Source organism: Tauraco erythrolophus, chromosome 4 (genome assembly GCF_009769465.1).
Source record: "Tauraco erythrolophus isolate bTauEry1 chromosome 4, bTauEry1.pri, whole genome shotgun sequence".
Taxonomy (NCBI): domain Eukaryota; kingdom Metazoa; phylum Chordata; class Aves; order Musophagiformes; family Musophagidae; genus Tauraco; species Tauraco erythrolophus.
The window spans coordinates 3,991,015-4,012,013 of NC_141468.1; the positions used below are offsets into that span (position 1 = coordinate 3,991,015).

At 41.7% G+C, this 20,999-nt stretch overlaps 1 long non-coding RNA gene across 3 annotated transcripts in view; it reads left to right on the plus strand.

The window, feature by feature from the left end:
- LOC147528812 (uncharacterized) overlaps positions 1-20,999 on the plus strand; it is a 95,604-nt gene that overhangs the window by 3,731 nt on the left and 70,874 nt on the right. For all 3 annotated transcript variants that reach the window (XR_015222109.1, XR_015222110.1, XR_015222108.1), the window contains exon 2: positions 4,091-4,355. This is a non-coding gene — a long non-coding RNA (uncharacterized LOC147528812). The remainder of the gene's footprint in view (positions 1-4,090; positions 4,356-20,999) is intronic.

A 20,999-nucleotide genomic window follows, 5' to 3' on the forward strand; every position in this document is an offset into this window, starting at 1 on the left:
TACTTTTACACATGCAAAACATAAAAGGAAGTGTTATACTTGGTAAAAGTCATCTCTGTGCCCCCTTAAGATGCTAAAAGTACGATTATCAAGAAGATATCACCTTTCTAGTTCATTAAGGAATGCAGTTGTGGCTGTGTATCAGTTTTGTGCATGTTTTGAATATAATTTTCTTAAGAGAAAAGAAATTTTAACTAGAGAAGCCACAGTTTTAAAATTACTGGTCATCAAGTTTTCCAAACCTTTTAAATCAGCAGTGGGTGAAACCAGGAACAGACCAAAGAACTTTGCACTAAGAAGCATGGTCGCAGCTTGAACATACCTCCCTGACTAAACAGGGATTTCCATAGAGGGAAAAATGGAATTAAGAACTCAGATGTTGTTCATTACGTTTCTGGCAATCTGACCTTCCGTGGTCCTTTCTGAAAACCTCCATGTAGGATGCATCACAAATGGCATTGGAATTACTTGGGTCTTTGCTGACTACAGTGGGAGGAGGGTTCCTGCGAGTGCTGTCCTGGTTGCTCTATTCTCCATCAGGTGCATGTCTCTGGTAGGAGGGAGATTTTGTGTTCCCTGAGAGCATCTGAGCATGTTTCAGAGGGGCAGCTTTTCAGAGGACGGGATAGACTGGTCAGAAAGGAGCCTACATCAGGAATGGAGACTGAGGAGGAGAAAAGGAACAGTCTCAGTAAATGCTCAAACGTGGAAACAGTCTTTCCTTCAGGGATGCACAGGGATTATGCAAAATTAGATTGTTAACGGATTGAGAGCAAACCTGGAAAAAACCAAAACCATAGTGGACTAGGGGAGTTACTTAAAAGTGTTCTGTTCATCTTGCTTTTAGTTTTGCTGTTCAAGAGTTCCATGTTTTATGTATTTTTTTAATAACACCAAACTCTGTAGCTTACAGTGCTTTCAGTGTTTGATGGTTGTCGCTCTGAGGAAGAATGCAGGCAGCTTCAAGCACTTGATGACTCAGTGCCTTGTAACTGTGGTGTTAGAGACAAGATGTGAATCTGAAGGCAGCCATGGGCTCAGGCACTGAAGCTGGAAGTGAGCAAAGTCCTCTGAAGACCAAGGCAGAAGACTTTATTTTATGTTTTGAAGAGACAGTAGCATGGAAACATTCCCCTCAGGTCTAGAAAAGAGCTGCAGAGAGTGTGACATCCCTTTCTTCAAAGGGTTGGCCAAAAACTCAACTGGTGGAGCTCTGTGTTGATCTAGATGTGCTTGTAGCACCTGAGAGGGATGAACGTTACAGAACCTAAAAGGAATCGAAGTCAGGCGTTGGATTCATCTCATGGCTCCAATGCATGACTTTTATATATAGGGAGCAGCAAGACAGTCCAGGAGCCCAAGAACCCAGTCAGATCACTAGAGAGGCAGAGACTGAACTGGGATTAAGGAGCTTGAGCTGAAGGAACACAGCAAAGATAAGCCACTACACAGCTAGGGTTGCTCACAGAAACAGTATCTGAAGAGTACGTGTTAAAATGAATATATTTAACATAAATACATCTTACAGAGATTTCCAAAATACTTAAAAAAAAAAAAAAGGCTAGCAAGACCTCTCTTACAGCCTTTGAAATGATTTATTTGCTCTGGGATGATGAGGACAGGGAAAAGATGCGGTAGCTCCATCACTTACTAGAGGTGAAGACTCTAGAAGTCAACTTATTGAGAGAGATCTTTGGATGGCTGTGGGATTTAAATCAAGGTAGCAACACAGCTTTGAAAAATATCAGGATGATACTGCTCTGAGGATCAGGCAAATGAAAATGGAAGGTGTTAGCACCTGTTGAGCACTGCATGCCCTGTTTTTGGAAACATCTCTGTGAGTTAAAAGGGCTAACACTGGGGAGTTGGTCATGTACCAGATTTGGTCTGGAACAATGACAGATTAACACTTCGAGTTGACATTGTAGATAAAGTTCTTCTGTCTGCCCAGTGAGAAGCAACGAAATGAGATGATGAGTACAGAGTGTGATGTCCTTGAGAGTAATGTCAGGATACTTGAGACAGGGAAGAAAAAATGTGCGTTTCCTCAGAAGGAACGTAGCCATTGGTGATAAAAGGGTCATTTTGAGGCTTTGAAGACTCAGTCTGTCAGAGACACTCTAAGGAATTGGCAAAGAGAAGGATTTTCTTCTGCATTAACAGGATATGCAGGAGATGATACCTGTAACTGCGAAGAGGAGGAACAGAGAAAATGCTCTCGGTATTCCATGGTGTCTTAGCATGCTGCTTCTGCAGGGAGAATCCCTACAAGATGTAAAACAAACTAAACCTGATGGACTGGAAGGGAGGCAGGTTGTGTCTCCCAGAGGATGGGAGGTAATGTATCCTGGGCTGGTGGGAAAGAGGAGTTGAGAAAACTCAAGTTCATCCTATATTACATCCAGAAATTATTAGATGGGTCTCACTTCTGGAGCTGTTAGGGAATGGCGGGGGGAAAAAAGCCCGTTATTGTCAGCTCATCTTTCAGAAACCTTGCTCATAAAGGGGCAGGTTATTTGAGTGAAACGGATGTGCAGGAGGAAGCAAGGAGAAACTAAAGACCCTACCAGGAAGGAGACAGCCTGTGTAGGACTACTTAAACATGCTTTGTCCTTGGAGGGGACTGGATGAGGAAAGGAAGAAGGGAGAGAAGGAAAAGTGTTTCCTAGTCTGATTTTCAATCAAGCAAGTGATTCAAGAAGGCAAGAAAGAGGGGCAGGTGGCGGTACGATTCGGTGGTTATTCAGTAAGTTAGAGGGTGAGTTCTAAGTAGTTCTGAGATTTGCTGTGACTTTGGAAGTGACCGTCAGGAGCGGAGTTGGGAGCAGAGAGCTAGAGGAGAGGACCGGGAGCGGTAGAGGTGGGAGGACTGTGAAATGGGTAGGGATGGACATGTAAGTGGTTGTTTTCCCTCCGGACCAAAGGTGGTGCCAGGCTGAGAGCAAGCCTGAAGGTGAGGGTCTGCCCTAGAAGGAGAAAGCGAGCACTGAGGAGGTTGTTCATAAACCCTTTCATTTCTGTTACTTCCCTTTCTTATTTTTTTTTCTGTGAAATAAATATGTATTTACTCTAGTTTAACTCCGCTCTGGAAATAACGAACATTCTTGCAGCTTTTAGGTGTCTCGTTATGGAAGGGTGCAGGCAAATCCAGCTCCATAGGGCTGTCTTACGTGAGGTCCTGCCAGGGAATTTGTTAATACTGCAAATCAAAAAATATATATATATATTTGAGTAAGGTCTTGAGAAATTGTCGTTGGCTTGGACATATTAATAGATCCTCCCTGCCTTTCGTGAGACAGCCTTTGGCTCAGGAGTGGCCGTTTGCATCACAGATCATTTTAGTGAAAATTATTTTTCTAAGGCTTACTGTTAACCTCTTTTTTGTTAACTAATTGAACATGAGAAAACAAAGAAAAAAGATTATTTTTTTTAATTGAAAGTAATAACTTTGACCAGTGACAGAAGATGTAATTAGTTTTTGCTTTGGTTTGGTTTTGATATTTTTGTTTGTTTGTTTTGATTTTGATTTTTTTTTTTTAAGCACAAACAGCTTTCAAAATAATGAGAAACCAGAAAATCAGAGAGGGCAAGGAAAATTTTCTGTAATTTTAGACAAGCTATGTGAATACAGGATGAGATGCTTTTCTAGGCTTTTAATTGGGTTTTAAGCAAACAAAACGTCCCTAGTTTTAAAAGCTAAATGAAGACTGAAACAATTTGCTGTATGATACAAAATACAGTGATTCAGCATTCGTGATGAGAGCTATTTATAGTTACTCTATTTTTACTCAAAGACAAACAATAGCACTGAATTTCAGGTGGTTTGACCAGACGCTTAGGAAGGTCTCTGAAGCTGAGGAATATCTCATATTGCTTGATCTTGAAAGCTGAACTCGTGAGCTCCTTCGGCATCAACATTTCAGTGCTGTCCTCCCGAAGGTGAAATCCAGTGCTGTGCTGGGAAGCCACACAAGCAGCGTTTCTGTGAAGAAATATCCAGAGTTACGGGGCTGTCGGCGTTCATTGTGTTTTATTTTGGAAGAATTGAGCAATATAATTAACCTCAGTTAATTTCAACCGTCTCTTTCAGGTTTTCCCGACCGATCTGTTACCCTGTTGCTGCAGCCAACGCGGATCCGAATGCCGTGGCTACAAAGGCTTGTTACTTTCTCATGCTGGATCCCTCAAATCCAAGAGCTACTTGGCAGTTTCCAAGGCAACCACCTGTGGAATAATTAAAAAGGATGAAGTGTTAGTGTGCCAGATATAAGGAATTCTTGCCTGGAGAGGGCACTTCGCTTCCTTTTCGTCTGTCTTGAAGAGTCAAATGCGTTTCTGCCAGCAAAGTTAAGGTAGTACGATTAAAAAGTCCTGATTTATTTTCTGGAGGTACTGAAAGTTTGAGTAGGAGCAACAATCCTAATATGACTGTGTACTGTTTGCTTAAGAAAATTACTGTGGATCCTTCTATGTTAATTTTTTGGGTGTATTTAAACAGAAAATCCAGGAGAAAAATGGTGATGGAAAGGCAACGTGGGTGAACAATATTTCTTATCAGTAAAACAGTTGCATGGACTGTTTTGTGCTTTATCCTGTCTTTTCTCACAGATGATTTTAAGCTAGTAAGGACTAAAATGGAGCATACATTAGTGGGAGCATAAATATAGGAAGTGCAGCCTTCATGCCAAGTACACTGAGATTTCTTTGGCATTCAGCGAAGTGATAGATATAAAAGGAATGTAGGAGTAGGCTCACTGCAAAATGACAGTCAAAAAATCCAGGATCGATCTTTATCCCAAAGCTTAAAGGGTATGCGGCGATTAAATTGATGTTGGAACTGAACTGATAATCAGGTTTAGCTTCTTTGGGGAAGCGGCAGCTAAAACCATTTTGAAGACCACATTCCCAGATTCAGAGCTGACATTGCATAGTGGAGAAACCAAAAGGTAAGCAAAAGAACTCTGTTAGAATAACAAAAATAGCAATTTCGGTTCTGAAAGTTTAAAATGTTGCTGCAGAAGCTTACGGTAAAGCTGTTGGCTCTAGATAACTGGAAAAGTTCTTCTCAAAGTATAATATGTTACTGGATGGATCTGCTTATTATGTCTTCTTTCTCTGCCAGTCATTCACATATATTTGAACAGAAAAATATTATTCATTTCTGACAATGAAGTTAAATGGAGAAAGCCACATTCACGTTCTTCTCATAGTCCAAATAACTGTTCAGTTAAGTCTGGTTACCTAGTTTGATGCTTTTGTGTAGTTAATTTTAGGCACGATGCTTTTGTGTAGCTTATTTTAAGCAAAAAAATGATTCCTAAATTTTGAAGTAGAAATATTTGGGATGCCATCTGGGCTTTACATAATAAATTTTTACTGCCAAAATGTTTGTGGGATTCTGTTGGGATGTGAATGGGATTTCACATTCCATCCTTTCCACAGCACAAGAGGATCATTGTTTTTAGGTACGGTGAGTCTAAAAAGAAATAAGGATTGTGTGATGGCAGCTTTGTGATTTGAGGGAATGCGAACAGAACCTATCCAGTAATTACTGTTACATTTTACAGCCGTTATGGAATTTCAGAAGCTAATACTTGCAGGTACCAACTAAGTACAACTGCAGTTTTCAACCCTAATACTTGATTTCCAGTTCACTGGTTCATTGTCATCACGGCTTAACTGCCAAATTGATTTTCTTTTTGAAGTAATTCTTCAGGCTGTTCAGATCCTTTCACTATAGAGCTAGGGAAAAGGTTTTTGGAGACAAATACTGCTTTCCCATGTGAAAGGAGTGTGCTGGCAAAGTATCTGCACCAAATGTAGTGAAGACGACACAAAATGGAGACACGGTGCAAGTAGAGTAAGGGTAGTTGGTGTGTGTAGATGGAAATCTTTTGCTGTTCAAGAAGCATGAAGTAACTCAAAGATGGAAACGTTAGTTGCAAAGGAGTGTATGTCTGTGTTTGTGTCAGACCAGTGTAATAGCTAGGTAGCAATCACGTGAAGCAGTGCAGGATTCCCAGCAGTGTCCACAGAGAAGTTTCAGCTTGGATACCCTTAGCAAACATACTAAACACATGCAAGTACCTCAGTTGTTCTGTTTTATTTACCTCAAATACTGTGGATGATATTCTTCTCGTGAAACTTAGCAGGTGATGAAGAGCAGGTAGGATGATCAGCTCCCTGAAGGTACCTATTTCAGACCCTGGAACGGGATGACTTGCCTCTAGAAAGGAACCTCTTGCTTACTATTGATGGTTCAGCCTGGCCCACTAATTTAGCCTGGATGTCTTAACATTTCAGAAACTTTAATTGCGTAATTAGATGTATTTATCTGTGAAACTCATGGACTCGTTTTTTCTCCATGTTTCATTCCCAATCCAGAGCTTCCCATGCTGAGTGGAGTTGCACTTGATTACTGGTACAACCCAATTACTTAATCCACCTTTTCCTAACTCGGGCATTTGACCCTGGCAGTTTTTCCAGACTTCATATACAAGCCTGTGGTTCAGTATCAAGGATACTGGAGAGCCAAGTGGAGTTTGTTAACATAGTTTCTAATAGAAATAAAAATATGTATGCTAAATTTAGGGAGCTGGACTGTGTGAAAGCAAATCAAGTGACTAGGCAGAATGGGTTTCTGTAACCTGTGTTTTAATAATCTTTATCCCTGAGATGTTTTGGAGGACTGAAGGAGAGTAGAAACTTAGGAGCGGTGGTTTATTCAATAATTTTAATTTCTTAAAGTGATTCAGTACATGGCAATATAGAACTTGGTTTTGCAGCCTTGACTGTTAATTAGTGCTATATGCACCCATAAAAAGTAAAATTCTCTTTGTACTCTGCTTTCTGTAACGGAAGATTTATGTTATGCTTCATGTTGGAATAGTTTCATGTCCTTTTGAAAGAAAAAAAAAAGGGAAATAGTGATATGGTAATTCTCTTAAAGATTATTTTGATACAGTGATTCCATTTTTCCGCTATTTCTGTATCATCAGAACAACTGTATCAAAAAAGTAAATTACGGTGTAGTAGCCTAAAAGTGTCATTAAAATATCCATTAATTTTGTTAGGTAAAGAGGACTGTTTCATGGAATAAATAACACTTTCCTCTTGTTGCTTGGAAATCCAGGTAATTTTTCAGGTTGAGATTTTTCAAAGGGAGTTTTTCGTTCTAGCCAGAGGGTCCTAGAGTAAAAATGTAGAGGAAGTGTAGGGAAAGAGCAATAAGCAGAAAGTCACCTTCTGGCTCTTGGAAGATGGAACTCAAATAACGAATGGACCCTTTTGCCTAGGCTTTATTTTGGAGACATGATCCCTACATCTCTGCAGGTTTTGAGGTGTATCTGGCTGGGCAGATATATCAAGCATCTCATTAAGATGTTGTAGAAAAGATTTTCATCTTCCCAGAGAACAAGAATAATCTCTGGGAATGTCAGTCACTGGGACGCTATCTGAGGTGTGTATCTGAAGGTTTTTAGGACTGTCTCTTTGCTCTCTGGCTCCTTAGAGATCAGAAGAGTTAAAATCACCTGCCCCAAAGTGATGATGACCGTTTCCTGGATGCATCAGTACAGGACACTACTTTTGCCTCTCAGTACCAGTATAAAAATGTGAAACTCCAGTAAAAAGCATTGTATTCCAATGTATTGTGCATAGCCTTTTGGGTGACCAGCCACTGCTGCAAGAGCAGTTACAGTGACAGCAATCACAGTGTTCCCTTTTGGAATGAGAGAACTGTTTTGCTGTTCTTGGGTGGGTGAATGGTTTATGGGGATCAAATCAGCATTGCAGTTTTCATGATTTTGCAAATTTTCATGCTTAGTCATGAGATCCTTTTTTCCCCGACAGCTCTTACTGCTGTGTGTTTTGGATATGCTTTTCCAGTGTAGTTCTGATGATTCTCCCTGACAAATTATGCAAGGAGTCTGGAACAGAGAAGGGAGATCAGTCCACTTTGTCGTCATTCTAAGACCAGTTCATCTCTCTTTGGAATCAACGAAATAACTAATAAAATGTTTTTATAGCAGTAGAGTTGTTTGCATTAAGAGGTATTTCCAGCTTCCCCTTTGTGATTTGAATTCCTCGTGTTAAGTTGTGTATCTTTTTTTCTTCCTGCTATTAAAAAATGAAAGAAAGATTTTTAGAATTGCAGAATCATATTTGGTAGAGAGGTGGAGTGTGGCTTTAAATTGCTGTCCGCAGTGAACATTTGGGTATTTGTAACAGCCAAGGAATTGGTGCTAGCACTGCACAGATCTTTGGGACATTTTACCTGTGCTAGACAAAATGGCTTCTGGAGAGACTAAAAGAGCAGCTGTTCTCCTACACCCATCCAGAGCAGTGTTTTGTCTCCAGCAGTGGCCAGAGGTGGGTAACTGGGAAGCACAGGAACAGAATGAGAATGTAGGATCTTCTCCAGCATGCTCCTCAGTCTCCGGACGTCTGTAGACTGAGCTGGATGTCTTTTTTTGTTTGTGGTGGGTTTTTTTTGTTGTTTACTGAACTTGTCTTTGGAATTCCTTAAATCTCCCTTCCAAGCCGTGAGAAGTATTGGGAAGTAATGCTCCGTGGTTCCACAGCTTAACTAACACAGTGAGTGAGGAGCCATATTCTTCTGTTAAGTGTTGAACCTGGGCTCCATTTAAAATCCACTTCTTGTACTGGGAGAGACATAAATTAACTCATCCATGTCTACTATTTCCATGACAATCACAGTTTTCTAGACCTCAGCATGCTCCAAGTGTTATTGTCGGTTCAAAGACTGTCAACCTATACATGAAGTTAAGGCCACTTTCCCTTTCCCCACCCCCAGTTACCCTACTTAACTCTTAATTTCATTGAGAGACTTCATGAATTTCACTACTGAATTTCATTGATACGTATTATCGTCCAGTCAATAATCTGTGTGCAGTCCTTTTTCAGTTTTTCTTACTCATTTAGTGTCTTTGCTACTGTGAATAACTTCGTATCATCAACAGATGTTGTCATCTCACTGTTGAGCCCTTTTCATGTCATTTATGAATTCATTGAAGAGTGCTGGGAACAGATCCCAGCACAGATCCCCGTGGAAAGAAGAGCTGAAATTGCACCGAGTCCTACCAAAAGCAGAAGTGGGTATGCCCGCTTTTGCACGTGGCACAGTTGAATTTGTTGGAATTTCAGTGTTGTTTTGGTACACTGGGAAAAAAGTCATCGTAAAAATCTTTGTAGGAACGGATAATTTTGTACATAAGATAGTGTCATTCTTCACCAGCTGCGTATTTGTAAATTCACCTTTCAAAAAGATCTGGTGGGGAAGCGATTCACCTTTTTTGGATGATTGAGGATGGTTGCTTTAATGTTTGAAAGGGCCAGACCCATTTTGTTCCCAGCATCGCATTTTTCATTTCCGGAGTTTTTATTTTTGAAAGCAACTTGGACGAAACTTAATGGTTTATCACTCTCTGCGTTACCAGTGTATAGAAAATAGTGTTGAATAAGGGAAATTAAGCAATTGAATAAATCTCCACGCTCATAAATACACACTGGTTTTAGATGCTGAGGTAATTTTCTACACCGGATCAGGAGAACTGTTACTTGTTCTTGTTTTCTAATATAGCAAATGGCTAATGTGGTATTAAGAAAACTGGGTCAGATAAAAAAGACCTGTAACATAAAACTGTTTTTCTGATGGTAGCCTGTAGCCGCAGCTTAGGGAAGTTTGCAGGAACAGGGAATGTAGTCCTGCTTCCCACGGCACAGTCACGCGTACTTCCAGCAACCTGCAGTTGGGGAGTCCTGAGCCGTTGGCTGTATCACAGCTCCATGCTGGCTTCCATGAATTTGTCTAATGTGAACCTGTTTTGTTATTCCTGATGTCCTGGGGCTGTGAATTACATAGGTTATGTGTTCACCTTGTGAAAAAGGCTACTTCTTTCAAAGTGTTTGTGCAATCACAGAATGTCAGGGATTGGAAGGGACCTCAAAGGATCATCTAGTCCAATCCCCCTGCCGGAGCAGGACCACCTAGATCAGATCACACAAGAACGCGTCCAGGCGGGTTTGGAACATCTCCAGAGAAGGAGACTCCACAACCTCTCTGGGCAGCCTGTTCCAGTGTTCTGTCACCCTTACTGGGAAGAAGTTCTTCCTCATGTTTTAAGCGGAACCTCCTATGTTCCAGCTTATATCCATTTCCCCTTGTCCTATCATTGGATGTCAGTGAGAAGAGCCTGGCTCCATCCTCATGGCAGTCACCCTTTCCATATTTATAAACATTAATGAGGTCCCCCCTCAGTCTCCTCTTCTCCAAGCTAAAGAGACCCAGCTCCCTCAGCCTTTCCTCAGAAGGGAGATGCTCCACTCCCTTCACCATCTTCGTGGCCCTGTGCTGGACTCTCTCAAGCAGTTCCTTGTCCTTCTTGAACTGAGGGGCCCAGAACTGGACACAATATTCCAGATGCAGCCTCACCAGGGCAGAGTAGAGGGGGAGGAGAACCTCTCTTGACCTACTCACCACACCCCTTCTCATACACCCCAGGATGCCATTGGCCTTCCTGGCCACCAGGGCACATTGCTGGCTCATGGCCATCCTGCTGTCCACCAGGCCCCTTTCCCCTGGGCTGTTCCCCAAACATGTCCTGTCTCTTGCTCGCGTAGTGCTTCTGCGTACCCCTGTCTGATCTCTCTGCAGTCCTTTCTTTTGCAGGCTGAGCAATCTTGCTCCACTTCATCTCTCGTCGTGTGCAAGCTGCTCTCTCAGTCTCCTCTCCACTGCTGGGTACACTGGTGTGTTACCCCTGTCTGGGATGGGGAGACCAAAAGAGCGTGCCGAGTTCAGGATAGGAACGTGCTGCAGATGAACACAGTGTCACAGAGTCGCGCTGCTGCTCCCTGTTGCGGTCTCTGTTCCCTTCCTAATTACTCCTGAAATTCTACTTGCTTTTTCACTGCTCCTATATCAGCCCCTGTGAAAATTATGTTTTCATAAGGCTATCTACATTGACTTCAAGGTCTTTCCTAATCAGGGAAAACTCATTTGTAACCTGTCATTTTCTGTGTGCAGTTAGCCATTTTTTTCCAAACGCAGGGTCTTTGCGTTAATCTGGTTGAATTTCGTTTTCTATTTTCTCTCCCAGTCCCACTGTATGATAACTAGTTGGAAGAAAGGACTGGGGATAACAGTCTTTTGATAGGACAAGGGGTAATGGTTTTAAAATAGAGGGAGGTAGATTCAGGTTGGATATTAGGAAAAAATTTTTTACCATGAGAGTTGTAGAACACTGGAACAGGTTGCCCAGAGAGGTGGTGGATGCTCCATCCCTGGAGACGTTCAAGGCCCGGTTGGATGAGGCCCTGAGCAACCTGATCTAGTTGGAGATATCCCTGTTCCTTGCAGGGGGGTTGGACTAGATGACCTTTGAAGGTCCCTTCCAGCCCTAACGATTCTATGATTCTATGATTCTATGATTCTATAACTGCTTTGATACCCTGAATGTTTTATCTTTAATAGACCTGTGACCTCACATCGTATCCTTTTCGGCCTAATTTTTTGTTAAGTTAAATGAGGGCGGTCCAACTACACATCTGTACAGGAGTCTACTTTTTTGTGTGTGTGTGTAAACAGGTGTGTTCTTAGCATGGTAGTTAACTGTTGGTTAATAAGACCTTCCTCCTTACTGCACTACAGTTGAGTTTTCTTCAAGAGCTTTTAGAGAAGTTGGTAATTTTCGAGGACTCCCAGTATTCAATTAATCAGAGCTTCTTCAGTGTGACCTGCATATTGCAGTCCATCAGTTGGCATTTTTAATATTTCTGTTTCCTTAAAAATGTGACTGAGTGCAGGTGCTCCTGGCTATGGAATTACTGGTGGGCTTTGTCAATTAATGGTTCTCAGCTGACTGGAGAGTATCCTCATTCCTTTTCCGCTTTGCAGGCAGTTTCCAGTGCTGGAAGTTCCCTAAACTGTTACATACTGAACAGTGAATTCATTTGGATTTTCATGTGACAAAGAAGTAATTCTGAGGTTTTTCCCACTCCCCATGGCTTTGTCTGTTGAGCATGCCTTTTACCTTTTTATCACCTATTGGCCCAACAGCCTTTCTGATAAGCTTCATCCTTCTGGAGTATTTGATAAAATTTTCTCCTAGCACATCAGTTTTCAATATTTTTTTAGCTTGAAATACAAAACATTTGCATGTAGTTTGCTAAAGTTTTTATTTTTCCTGCCATCCTCGTATGCCTTCACTTTTTTGAAGGGCATGCTTTCTTATGCTTGCTTTTTTTTTTTTTTTTGAAGTTACACTTACCCTGTTCTTCGATATGCAATATGGGATCTTTAACAACCTGTCAGCCCCTAGAAACATTCATCTCTTTGCGTGTTCTTCTTAGTTTTCTTTAAAGAAGCTTCCTTTTTTCTTAATCACAGAATGCTTGAGGTTAGCAGGGACCTCACAAAGGTCATCTCATCCAACTCCCCTGCTCAAGCAGGGTTTTTTTTTTAGTTGCATAACTAAAAATAGAGAAACCCAATGCTTCAGGTACTGAACTTGAGTGCATTGAATCAGTAATGCAGTCAGTCTTCAGCAGAGAAGGTCCTATGCGCAGTTAAGGACTGGGTCAAGCCTTGCTCCTGTTGTGGGATCTCAGAGTTGTTGAAGAAGTGTTAATTAGTGGTGTCTTAAAAATGTGGTGTATCACATGGACAATATTGCAAATTTATCTGTCTTTTTGAAATCCTACAATTTGGCCACCTGAATCTCAAGAAGTGGCGTTTGTTACTGGTAACTGTCAGCTACCTTCATGGAGCTGTGATGTTATCTTCCACGTCAAGCTGGAACTGGGAAGCCTCTCTCTTCTGCTGAACTTGATTTTATGTCTTTTCTTTCTTACTGTGCTTTCATTGGAAGGAAGAGGGTATGAGCTTCATGAACTTCCGTGCACTTTGGGATACTCAAGTCAGTCAGACGGTGTGACGTGGGTCCTGCTGGAAAATTTTTCCATATGGAGTTGTGGCTCTCATCCTGCTGGAATATTGTACAAAATGGCACCAGACTTAAAATGGATGGTTCCTCAGCCAGTGAAGTTAAAGAGCGGTTTGGTCGACTGTGCTGTAGGTGTCTCCATGTGTTCAGATGAGTTGCTGCCGACATTCCTCTGGCTCAGTAGCTGTCCAGTGGCTGTAGTGGGGGGATTGGACACCCAGAATGCTTGTAGACCCATTGTAGACATTTGAAGTTGAGTGACTGGAATCTCACCTTGGTATTTCAGTCTTCTGAACTGCTGGTGAGCGTTTTCACTTGCACAGAGTTGTTGTCAGTCATTGAAGGTGCTTGAGAAAGAGCGATCTGGATCACTGTGGCATGGTGAAAAGCAAGGAGAAGATTTGCAGTGTCTCTTTGGGTGAAGTGAAGGTGTAGTTTTGTGCGTGACCTGAAAGGGTAAAATGAGAGTGGAATTTAAAATTAAATGTAATGTAAAGGTGATGTTTATTGTGAGGAACAGCTTGGTGTGTCTTGAGTGGTTGGTAGTGTGACCTCTTTTTCCTCATTCTTTTTAAAAAGTAAATAAATAAATGAAAAGTTTGCAACCTGCAGATGTGATTAGATACTGCTTGCCTTTCTAGCAATGTGTATTTCCATTTCAGTATTGACACAGAATTGACACAATTGTGTGGCTGGAGGTGTGAGATGGCAGAGTTGCCCACAGCCCTCAGATCCATTGATGACCAGCCAGTGCTCTGTGTAAACTGTGATTTTTTTTGCAGTGCTTAACTGTAGCCCTCTACAAACCAGACATTTTCTTCAAAGTTGTGGAGAGACAAGTGTTGCCAGAGAACAGTTCTTCCACTAGTGTAAGATAGCTGTGACAGGATGGGATCAGTGGGCTCAGTTGTTACTTGGAAGTACCCATCTCCAGTGGTTGTAGAAAGAGCTTGAACGAATGAGGAAAACCCCGACATTTTCAACAGAAGAAATTGGGTGAGATGAATCTATCCTTAAAGGTCAGATTTAGTTTTTGTGTTACCACTTTCTGATTGTTCTGTATGGTCAGTGGCAATGTGAACTGTTTTTGAGTTTTTAAGATGAGTTTGTGTCAGTCTGGAGTTATTCATACACTACCAAAAAAACCCCAAAACCCAAATAATTTTGAGTGTATCTTTTAGCATATTAGTTGTTAGCGATTGTTCATCCAAATGACTGATCTGACTCGCTGGAAATTTTGTGGTGCTTTACCTTCACCGTTACGAGAACGCGTGCTGGAGCTCAGGTTTGTGTGGGTGAATGGACAGGACTGCGTAAGCGTGCAGATACGGGCTCGTAAGCAGCCTTTGGGCTGAGATTAATGAACCTTTTCTGTTCCCTTTTGTTCTGTCTGTAGCTTCCTCAGTTTTGAGCTCTGCGAGAATGCAGACTGGTCTAAAAACTGTAGATTACATAATGTAGTGCTGGGTTTTATTTCAGCTGAATGGTAGCTGATCTCAGTTTCTAGCAGGTTTGAAATGCTCTTCTGCCCACTGAACGATGCCAAGGCTGGGGCTGAAAGCAGGTGTTTGCTTCAACAGTGGTGTTCCCTGACCTCTTGTTGTTATGTTAATTTGGTGAAAGAATATTTTCTGGAGGATTGAAGGACGCTGAGAGCACATTGTTAACTGGTTCCCATCAAATAAGCATAGATTGAATATAAATGCTCAGGAATGGTGTCAGGATGGAGATGATGAGGGGTGTTTTCAGTTAATGCTTGCCAAGAATTAAGAAAAATTAACACAAAATTTTTGTGGTTTTGGAGGATACTCACTCAGAGTTGTCTGTTCCACAGATGAGGGCTGTACAGAGTACTTGGCTTAACTGTTTTGAAACGAGGGTTCACGTATAATTTGCAGGGGGATTTTTCACCTTTTTTGGGATATAGTAGCTTGTTCAGTTGTTGAGCACTTCTCACGATTCTCAAGGAAATGATCCCTTAGTCCTTCTCAGGCAGAAGTCTCACTGAAATCAAGAATAAGGATTTGTTGTTATTATTGACATCTGAAAAAAAAAAAATACTCCGCACTCTCGTTTAAGTATGAGGCAGGACTACTCAGCAATCAGTGAATAATCAGGTTTGTGTTTATTCAGAGAGTTTATTTCCTTCAAATTGTTTATTTTCACATTCTGTAGAGTCTTAAGGTGTTGTCAGGAATGATGTGTCTAGTATTTTTTATTTTAGACACTTGACGTAGGATTTGGAATTCTGCTGAGGTGTTGGCAGTGATACAATATGTGTCTTGTTTACAGTAATTCCTTTTTAGGTTTGTAATGGAAATACCATCTCTGTGGATCTTCAGAGCTCTGGTTCCTCTGGAGTTGACAGTTTCATCTCACCAAACTTGCATCATGAAAGGTGGTAGCCATCTAATCCAGCTGCAATAATCATAGAATCATAGAACGATTTGGATTGGAAGGGACCTCAAAGATCATCTAGTTCCAACTCCCCTGCCGTGGGCAGGGACACCCTCCACTACACCAGGTTGCCCAAAGCCTCATCCAACCTGGCCTTGAACACTTCCAGGGATGGGGCATCTACAGCTTCTCTGGGCAACCTTCTCTCAGTGCCTCACCACCCTCAATGTAAAAAATTTCTTCCTTGCATCTAATCTAAATCTGCCCTCTTTCAGTTTAAATCCATTGCCCCATGTCCTATCACTACACGCCCTTGTAAAAAGTCCCTCTCCAGCATTCCTGTAGGCCTCCTTCAGGTACTGGAAGACTGCTGTAAGATCACCCCGGAGCCTTCTCTTCTGCAGGCTGAACAGCCCCAACTCTCTCAGCCTGTCTCCATAGCAGAGGTGCTCCAGCCCTCAGATCGTCTTCATGGCCCTCCTCTGGACCTGCTCCAGCAGCTACATGTCCTTCTTGTGTTGGAGACCCCAGAGCTGAAGACAGTATTCTAGGTGGGGTCGCACGAGAACTGAGTAGAGGGGCAGAATCACCTCACTTGACCTGCTGCCCACACTTCTTTTGATACAGCCCAGGATATGATTTGCTTTCTGGGCTGCCAGCGCATGGTGCCAGCTCATGTTGAGCTTCTCATCCACCAGCACTCCCAAGTCCTTTTCCTCAGGGCTGCTCTCAATCCATTCTCCGCCCAGCCTGTACTTGTGCTTGGGATTGCCCCCACCCATGTGCAGGACCTTGCACTTGGCCTTGTTGAACTTCATGAGGTTCTCACAGGCCCACCTCTCCAGCCTGTCAAGGTCCCTCTGGATGGCATCCCTTCCCTCCAGCGCGTCCACACCACCACACAACTTGGTCTCACCTGCAAACTTGCTGAGGGTGCACTCGATCCTGCTGTCCATGTCGCCGACAAACATGTTAAACAGCACCGGCCCCAGTACAGACCCCTGAGGAAGACCACTCATCACTGGGTTTATCCAGTCTCTTAATTGCTGGAAGAATTTCAAACAGCAAGAAGTAAGATCTACTCCTGTTGTTATTGCTGTTCTAAACAGAGAACTTAGGCTTCCTTCATCGTTGTTATTTCTTGGTGTTCTGCCATAAAAAGCAGTCTAAAGATAATTGTGCAAAGGAAACTTTGTGCTTGCTGTGGAGGGCTATTTGTGTTGGTAGAAGAGGATTAGCATCCTAAAGACTTAGGTGTAACTCACTTGAAAAAAAGCTCGCTTTGGTATATAAGCAGTTTTCTAGAATCATACTGCTTCTCCTCCTTGAAGCTCTTCCAACTTAAAAAAAATACACACTGCCATATGCTACTGTAATACTAATGCACAAACTGTATTAAAATATAAATGAACAGAGCTGCAATTCGAGGTCTTAATTCTGCAGAGGGATCCATTTTGGAGCCCTTTCGAATCCAGAAAAGGACCTACGTTCAGTTGTACCACATGGCTGTGCAAAACATTTTGGAGGCTTAGGGTCTGAAATCAGGACGAAGAGGCTGAGAATGAGGGAAAAGAAACTTCTACAATTCCAGTGCCTGGGAAGGTATTTGGTGAGCAGACAATTAAACTGCTGTTGCAGAAAATGCTTTAAAGGCTGCATGTCCCCAACACAAGAAGGACATGATGCTGCTGGAGTGGGTCCAGAGGAAGCCACGAAGATGATCCGAGGGCTGGAGCACCTCTGCTATGGAGACAGGCTGAGAGAGTTGGGGCTGTTCAGCCTGGAGAAGAGAAGGCTCCAGGGTGATCTTATAGCAGCCTTCCAGTACTTAAAGGGGGCTACAGTAAAGCTGGAGAGGGGCTTTTTACAAGGGCGTGTAGTGATAGGACAAGGAGCAATGGCTTTAAACTGAAAGAGGGGAGATTTAGATTAGATCTGAGGAAGAAATTTTTCACTGTGAGGTTGGTGAGGCACTGGCACAGGTTGCCCAGAGAAGTTGTGGCTGCCCCATCCCTGGAAGTGTTCAAGGCCAGGTTGGATGAGGCTTTGGGCAACCTGGTGTAGTGGAGGGTGTCCCTGCCCACGGCAGGGGAGTTGGAACTAGATGATCTTTGAGGTCCCTTCCAACCCAAACCATTCTATGATTCTATGTGTGCTGTCCAGTCCACTGGGAGTATCATTTCGGGCTTCATGGCAGAATCGGCCTTTTTTTGGTCATTTACCCTTTTTGTCGGGTCGTAGATCGCTGCTACCTTGTTGGTGCTTAATGTGGAAACAAGCTGTGCCTGTACTAGTACACTAAGCAGGGTGTAGTGGGTTTGAAGTGTCCTGTGGTCATCCACACTATTCACCTTCAACATCCTCATTGACACGGCTTGGACAACCAATGTTTTCCTAAGCAGAGTATGGTTTGAGGACAGCAGGTGGCCAGGTCTGTTGCTGGTGGGGATGTGCTGCAGGCAAAGACAGATCAGATGTGTGGATGTAGGGTATGCAGTGACACTTGCCCTCAGTGTCAGAAAGGGGGCCATCTCCAGTTTGTTGTGGTTTTTTTTTTTTTTGTGTGTGTGTCCTAATGTTGGGGCATGCACAGGTGACTTGGTGCCCAGTGTTTCACCTATAGCAAGTAGAGTCATAAGGGAAACTTTTGTAAGCAGCTCAAGAAGGTTGGATACTAGATTGGACATCTGGCTTATCTGGTAGCTTTCACAATTGCAGCCATAAGTTCACCGTCTTTACTTCTGTTGTTCACTTAGAATAACTTCAAGACACAAATATATGTGCTACACAGGATTTGGAGTTTTTAGCGTGTGTGTGTTAATCATTTAAAATCTACTTGTGTATTTGAAAAAAATTGTGGACCATATAAACATGTTTGTTAATTGTGAACAGATAGTTAAGGTGCCTCCTTTTTATGTTTTACGTAGACATTTGCTAAGGAAAAATGTTAAGTCTCCCAGCTACTCCTTTCCTGAAAGTTGTTTTGGGCCAGGGTCATAATGAGCTTGAAGCAGTAAATTGGCAGAGCTGTTTGTTGCCATCATTCATGTGGAAGAGCTCCTGCTGATTTTATTCTGCACGCTGATCTGACAGTGGTTGGTGCAGTGATCTCAGAAGGAGACATCTTAGTTTAATTAACGTGTTTCATTAAAGCCATAGATACTTACTTTAGTGACAACATCAGGTACTTGTAATCTTAAAAAGGTTGGAAAACTGTGATGAAAAACAGTATTATTTTTTTTTCTTTCTCTCCGTAAAGAAGACCTGACAGGAATGCACGGAGACTGTTGACAACATTCCTGACCAAGTGTTCAGGCACAATTAAGCCACTAGTATTTCAATAATTCATAATTACTGAGACTTTATAAATAACATTTAGAGTTCCTCTTACGTGTCTTCTGGGTTTTTTTGGAGAGGGGAGGAATGTCAGACAAATTTCAGGCATTTCTGTGCTACCTTGGAGACTAGAAAATGTTTCATTATTGGCATCTGAGGTTATTACGTAACGTGGTAATTCTGGGAACAAGAATTTTAAGAAAAATGCTGAGCAGTTGGAGTATTCTCATAAAATTAAAAGATTCAGCAACACTGTGCTGAATACGTCTTGTGATAATTTCCACAGAAGTGCTAGTATTCCAGGCTCCTGGAATGCATTTATTTTGCTAGGAATCATAAACGCATCCTTAAGGAGTTAAACTCCAATCCCATGCGCTAAATGGCATGCTGGAAGTTATTACGTAAACCTGATGTATTTGGTTTTGCAGAATATTAGAACAGAATAAAGTGGAAGTGTGAGAAAAAGGTGACGAGTTTTGCCTCCTGGAATCAGGAGCAGAACTGGTGCATGTTTAGGATGTGGTTTGTGTGTTGTTGTACAACCTCTCGCTCAGGCCTGCGTGAAGGAGTTTGTGCTAATCTCTTACTGCTGTCAAGAGGATTTTTTTTTTTTTTCTCCAAGTTCAAGGTCTGTAGTTCTAACAGGACAAGCCAGGAAGGGACTTTCCCTGCTTTTATCTCGTGTGAAACAGTGTGACTTACCTTACCCACTCTGTTCGTTCAAAACTCAATATTCAACAGAGAGAACCTGACTTCCATTTTTCAGTATAAAATGAAAATGGTGACCAGTTACTGCTGCCAGCTTGGTGAATTTTGTGATTCTCAAGTTGGTTAGAAATTGCCATATTCCGATACCTTCTTCAGAGTACAGATAGTCTGTCTGACACAGGAATCCACAGATTCAGGATGACTCAGAATTAAAAATGAGTCAGTTATGCCTTACTCTGTTTCATAGAACTTTATTTATTTAAGTACAGAAGGAGAAGTAAGTAAAATAGTTATCTTATAGTGCCTGTCCAGTACTGTGTAAATTCACTTGCTGTATGTGGTAGGGAAGAGTGACAGTTTGAGGGATATGATTTAATATCCCTGTAGCAAGGGCAGGAGAGGGACAGAGTGAGTAAAACAAGAGGAATGATCTGTACTCCTAAGCAGTCTGAGTGTCCCAGAAGGCAGAATCTTTTTGTAGAAGAGATTTTGAAGATTTAGGACCTAGCATGAAATAAACGCTAATAAATATTTTAAGATTGGATACCTACAAGACGTTATTTTCTCTTTAGTTCCTGAAGAACATCTTGTGAGTTTTCAATAAATACTGTTAGACATCCTGTTTACAGTGCAGTTTCTAGAATAATATTTTTCAGTATAGATTAAGGGTCGAATATAAACCAGTGCTTGCTTTTCATTTTGATTCTCTTGTATCTCAGCTTTAAAGTTCAGAACTTATATCCGTGTCAAGAAACACTCTTCCTTTCCTACAGTGTTTCTTCTGGTGATACTCATTTATCAGGACACGTTTGTGATGTTGATTGTTCCATTCTTTTTGTTCCCTTTTCCTCTCCCTATGCTCCATGCAAGGTGTTACTGATGGGCTCTGTGCACGCTGACCCAACCGGCCATGGAGGTGGAGTATGTGCTTCTAGAAGTTTTGTCTTCTACGGAATTACTGAACTCCGTGTACTGTCTGCTTTCATTCCTCCAAGTACTATCTCCAGTCAAAAATTCAGGTTCTGGAGTGACAGAAGGGATGGCAATAAAAAGTGTTTGGATGAGAGGAGGGCTGGAAAGAGGGAGCTGTCATGAAAGCAGCAAGTTTGTCTTTACTCACTTCTGTTAATTGCTCTTTTGACTAAACTAATGTCCTCTTTTTACATAAATTCTCATCATATTCTAATAATACACAATTTGAGTTACTATCTTTTTCTCCTTTAGATCAAGGTCTTGTATTTTCTTTCTTTTCTGCCTTTAGCTTTCATGCTACTTTTTGAAGTAATGAGGTGGCAGAGAAAAAGTAGATCAGGTATTTCCCATGCTTGTATTTTTGCAGATAAGTTTACTGAGGGGAAAACCATCTTTAAAATGCTTCTTTCAAGTCAAAAAAAGCACAATTCTTCAGGTAGCATGCAGGAGTAAGCATTACATAGCAGTAACAATAAAATTAAACATTAAAATTAACTTCAATAATTGTCTTAGGATTTCATAGCTAGCTTTTAATAATTTTTTAGATTTGTGTCTCTGTACCAAGCAAACAAAGTCTTGGCTTTGTATGTAATAAGATGAGAGTTTTCCGCAGAAGTGCAT